The sequence below is a fragment of the Medicago truncatula genome, chromosome 2 (genome assembly GCF_003473485.1).
Source record: "Medicago truncatula cultivar Jemalong A17 chromosome 2, MtrunA17r5.0-ANR, whole genome shotgun sequence".
NCBI lineage: Eukaryota > Viridiplantae > Streptophyta > Magnoliopsida > Fabales > Fabaceae > Medicago > Medicago truncatula.
This window is the reverse complement of record NC_053043.1, coordinates 51,774,701-51,780,326: the sequence shown is the minus strand read 5'-3', so window position 1 is coordinate 51,780,326 and position 5,626 is coordinate 51,774,701. Positions and strand designations below refer to the sequence as shown.

Genomic DNA, 5,626 nt, shown 5'->3' with positions numbered 1-5,626 from the left:
AAGCAGAAGAATCAAGAATCATCAAGAACATAATCAAAGTTTTCCAAAGATTTCCTCCATTAAAGGTTTCAACCAAAACCTTAGGTAAAACTCATAATCTCTTTTCAAAAGTGTTAATCATAGTTTAAACCTGTAAACAATCACGCAAGCAAAGCATATCAAGAAATTTCCAGAATTCAAAGAAAACCGTAACCGTAAACATCAAAACCTAGATCCGTAAGGATCAAAGCTTTGAAAGCAAGAACGAGTACCAGAAGAGCAGCGAACAACGAAACGATGTAGATCTTCAAGGATCTAAACGTTTTATTTCAAAAAGATCAAAATCAATTTCAAAGTCGTACGACAAATTTCCAGATCTACATCGTTTCAAACTGTATTTGAAAAAATAACTGCTGGATTCGTGTTTAGGGTTAAAGGACGAATCAAAATATGCAAGAATCTTTGAAATCTGGAAAATTAGGTCACCGGAAACTGCATGAACTCGCCGGAGAAGATGAAGTTTCCGGCGGACCTTCAAGGTCTCCGCCGTAGCTTCATCCTCGCCGGCGGCGAGGTTAGAGAGAGGTGAGAGATGAGAGAAGAGAGAAGGACTTAGAGAGAGAAAGGAAAGTGGAAAATGGAAAAAAAACCGGAGCTCCTTCCCTTATGTAGCCAGTGAACCGGACCGGTCCAATCCGGTCCATTCCCCTTTGATTCCTGGCCGTTTGATCTAGGGTTTCAGGACCCTGGATCAATCGTGTGGCTCATGTGCATCCAGACCTTGTAGGATTGGGCTTTGGTTTGGGCTTATTTTTTCCTTTACGTTTTTTTGTTTTTTTTTGCTATTTGCACTGCCTTTCTTGCTATCTGAACCTGCTACTTGCCTACTCTTTTTTATAAAAATTCCTAAAAATCCTAGTTGTTTCTTGGTATATTTTTGGCATTTTTATGGTGTTTTCTTGCATGTAAAAAAATGTTAAAATGGCATGAACTAATTTCCATGTGTCTTTACACTTTTGGTATACTTTTTGCTATGTTTTTGCTCTTGATACTTTGATATGTGTTATGAATAAACGATACCATATCTTGTGATGAATATGCCTCTGGACATGTGCTTCTTTTGCTGATTTGAATATGATTTTTTATGGATTTCTTGTTTTACAAGCAACAAGTGTTTGTTTTAAAGAATAAAGTGTCAAATTTCTCTATGAATTTGGTGTGATACTTTGCTTGCATGTGTCTCCATTAATTTCATGTCATGGCTTGAAACAAAATCTCTTTCAAAATTGCTATGATGTGATGATTATGGGTTACAAGTACTTTTAAGTATCATATCAAATTCTTAGGTTTATTACCACTTTATAACTTTCTTTTGTTTTTTCCTATGCAATTTCTTTCTTGTTTATTTCCTACTATTTTGTGCTTTGTGATTACTAACCATTTCATCTCATGTGACATACATTTCATAGCATTTCACTATCTCCTCCACTTTCTTTAGCTTAGCGTTTATTCTTTGCAAGTTTTAATTCATTTAGTGGTGTAATTTGTTATCATTGGTTTGTAGCTTGGCAAAGGGGCCATAGAATGTATTTAGGCAATTTTTGTAATATGGACTATGGACACTATGACGCACCGGCACGCACACACTCACCCTAGATGTATGCTTAGGATTGTATGCATAGATGTATGGCTAGGATTGCATGATTAGATGAACGCTTAGTTTCGGACACTTAGAGAAAATCCAATTTTTTCCAAAAATATGCAAATAAATTCACTTCAAATATTTTTATAAAAAATGGAGTCAAAACTCCAATAACTTTTCCCTTTTATTTTCTTAAGTAAAACCTTTAATGAACCTTGACCATATTTAGACTTCATTTAGCAAAATGACTAATTCCACCTCACATTTTCCAAATCTTATGCCCTTGAGGCCTCTCATCTCTATTCTTCCAAAATCTCTTTTCAAACTTAAAATCAACCAACAAAAACAAAAATCTTTTTGAGAATGAACTACGAACGGTTTTGATCCCTTAAAAGGGTACGTAGGCAATGAGTCAAAACTCATCCAAGCCGAAATAAAAATCAAATTCTACTTCTTCTCACCCCCATTCTTTACTAATCATACCTTCTTTTTACAAATAAGCAATAAAACTAAAGCGTAGAAATAAACTTAGGAGAGCGGTTCTTATGGAATACCATAATCGCTCCGGGTGCCTAACACCTTCCCGTAGCGAAAACGACCCCCAAATCTAGAACTTTTTAAGGGTTTTTCTCCTTTTACCCTTCCCAAGAAAAAAGAGAGATATCAACGGTCAAAAGGTTCAAGTCCAATTAATGGCTTGGCACCCAAAAACCATGATAACACTACCAAAATCCGATGAACCATTTGTTGTATAGTAAGATATGTCTAAGTTGGGTTTAGGTGGTGTGCTTATGCAGAATAATATGGTGGTAGCTTATGCATCGAGGCAGTTGAGGATTCATGAACGTAATTATCCTACTCATGATCTTGAGTTAGCTGCAGTGGTTTTTGTACTTAAAATTTGGAGACATTATTTGTATGGTTCTAGATTTGAAGTGTTCAGCGATCATAAAAGTTTGAAGTATTTATTTGACAAGAAAGAATTAAATATGAGGCAGCGAAGGTGGTTTGAATTGCTAAAGGATTATGATTTCGGGTTGAATTACCATCCGGGTAAGGCTAATGTTGTTGCAGATGCTTTAAGTAGGAAAACATTAAATATGTCTGCTATGATGGTTAGAGAGTTGGAGTTGCTTGAATAGTTCAGAGACTTGAGTTTGGTTTGTGAAGTGTCGCCACAGAGTGTGAAATTGGGGATGTTGAAGATCAACAACGAATTTTTTGGATAGTATCAAAGAGGCTCAAAAGGTGGATGTGAAGTTGGTAGATTTAATGGTTGGGAATAATCAGACTGAAGATAGTAATTTTAAAGTTGATGACCAAGGAGTGTTGCGGTCACTAGTGCAGAAAACACTTTTTAAATCAGGTGAATTTGACTTTTTAAATCGGGTGACCATCCGACTTATAGGTGGCCGATGTAAAAAACTGTCTTTGTTTTTAAGTCTGCCCCCTTTACCTGATTTAAAATCGTTTAATTTAAATCGGTTGAACCGATCTAAAACCTTTTAAACAAGGGCATAAAAAATCTAGATTTTAAATCTGTTCAACCCATTTAAAATCTCTCTATTTTTTTTTTTAAACATGATTATGGTGCAGAATTTAATATAATAACCAAAAATTTCATAAACTTAGCAACTAATATGAAATAACATATGAGCAAATTTCATATCAGACCTGTCATTGAATCTAAAATATCCCAAATCTCATACACCCATTTAGTACAACATATCATTTGAATAATATAACTCAATTGAAGTTACATCAATAAATATACATGAGTTTACAAGTAATCACAATCTAAATGTAATTCTTTTCCATATATCAGGGCTCTAAAATTAAAATATAGCCAAAAAACTTGAATGAAATAGAAATGCTAATAGATTACACAACCATTTGGCCAGCAAGAAAACCTCTAAATATTGTTTGGAAGAATATTAATTACAGACCTTTGCAACATGCTCGTTGAAAAAGGAATTCACCTACAAGAATTAAAATAAAATAACACAACTCAAGATCAACTTAAATGGAATTTGAAACTAACAAGGAATCACCAAGGAGGGGGAGAGAAAGCAACGACGATGACAATTGAATTCCAAAATGGAAGAACTCGGCCTACCTTTGACGACGAGTCGTGTTACCGCGACCATGAAGAAATCTCGGAAAGGACGTTAATATGAGAATTCATCAATGGAGCTTTAAAAACATGTGTGGCTCACTTATTGGCTGTAATTAAAAAGGTAAGAAAATATGAGACTATGGTAAATAAAAAAGAAAACAGATAAATAAACGCGCACAAGAATACACACCATTGCTCACAGATAAATATGAGGCTGTGGTGCTTTCTTCCTTCACTTTTCTGTTCAAATTGCATAAGGAACGAATGGCTTACCATGCCTTTTGTCTTTATAGTTATAAATTTAAGTTATTGCTACTCATCTTTCAAACACAAAAGTTGTCTAAGAAATAGTCTTTCCTTACAACCTAGAAAGGGAGAAAAAGGGGATTTCAAACAATCACAGTGAATACTTGTGAATTCTATAAGCATGACATGAGGTACAATTATAAGATATATGTCTAACATGCATGTCACACATACATACTTGAAAACTGCCTTAAAAATGGCCGTAAACTTACAAAACAAGATCGAGGTTATATGAAAACAGCAGATTCCATAGAAAGAACTTAATCTTAGGATAGATATTACCTTCAAAAAAAGTTATCTCCTTACTAGAACAAAGCCATGCCTTTTTTATCTCCTTGGGAGAACGAAGTCAATGCCAATTGCCAACAATTCCATTGAAACATAACAAGAAATGCCTACAAGATATGAAAGAATCACAAATAAAAATGGAACCATTACTAAAAATTTCCAGAGCATATTAGAAAGGAGAACCCATATATTGAACATTATAGCAGCCACTTACATCAAAATATCAATATGCAAGGAAAGTTTCTCAAATTTACCAAACATGGCTAAAACATTGTAACTTTACGGCAAATGCAAGAGGTAAGGATGCCATCTTGAAGTCATTCCCTTACCCGCTTCATGTAAAAGGCAAGTAATCAATATATGTAATTTGCAATATAAAACAGATTGGAATTAACTATAAAGTTAAATTATAACAATGCATAATAATTAAAAAAGAATAATGATTAAACTAAATCTTAAGAGGTGGTCTGAATGCCTAGTTCAGCCATGTATCCACTCTTCTCTTGTTCACCAATTTAAGTCAGAAGACGCATTTACTCTTTTACAACAAGCAAGTATAGAAAAACTTTGAATTAACAATCATTGTCCAACTTCCGAAATCAAGTAAGAATCATTCGCACTGCATAAATGTTGGTTTGTTCAAACTATGAATTATCATTCTAATCTTGCAATAACATATATTCATCCTAAAGGAGTATATTTATCAATCAATCTGTGTTCAACAAACAACAAATCAAATAATCACTTAGAGAACATTTATCAAACAGTTTGTGTTCAACAAACAACAAATCAAATAAATGTAAACAAGATTCTGTAATGTGAATGTAATGATATTCTTTTATGACGCCATGAATAACATGTTCCCAAAAACCCTAAATCCACAACAGAAATACAAAATCTAAATTCCTAGAAGAAAACCCTAATCAAAATCACGAAATCAAATAAGAAGCTAAAGAAGAAATTTACTCATTAATGGTGACAGATTCATGTAGATCAACTTCATGTAGATCTTCAAGACGAAGATTCGTCATCTACTTCGAATCACAAACCCTTGATTTGACAATCCACAATTGCATAGAGATGAGAATAAAAACACCCAAAGCATCAAGCATGATGAGGATCTAGGAGTTGGAAGGTGGAATCGCAGTAAGGTAAGGTGCGGTGCGGCGCGGCTTGGTGGTGATGGAGGAATCTAGGAGGTGGTGGTGAAGAAAATTTCAGTGTGAAGAGAGAGAGAGAGGGTCGGGTTGTGAAGTCTGAAGTGTGTGGGTTTGGCGTTTTTTGTTTTATTTTTA

The 5,626-nt window shown here is 34.4% G+C and overlaps 1 long non-coding RNA gene across 4 annotated transcripts; it reads right to left on the bottom strand.

Annotated features, from left to right (window-relative positions):
* Positions 1-3,274: 3,274 nt before the first annotated feature.
* On the bottom strand, positions 3,275-5,626 carry LOC112418980 (uncharacterized). Of its 4 annotated transcripts, XR_003008962.2 has the most exons (6): positions 5,298-5,624; positions 4,546-4,663; positions 4,326-4,438; positions 3,928-4,102; positions 3,738-3,844; positions 3,275-3,600 (listed from the first exon to the last, which is right to left on the bottom strand). It is a non-coding gene; the product is annotated as an uncharacterized lncRNA (long non-coding RNA). The 4 variants fall into 4 exon arrangements; XR_003008960.2 differs by having other exon boundaries at positions 3,928-4,438; positions 5,298-5,626; XR_003008963.2 differs by lacking the exon at positions 4,546-4,663 and having other exon boundaries at positions 5,298-5,623.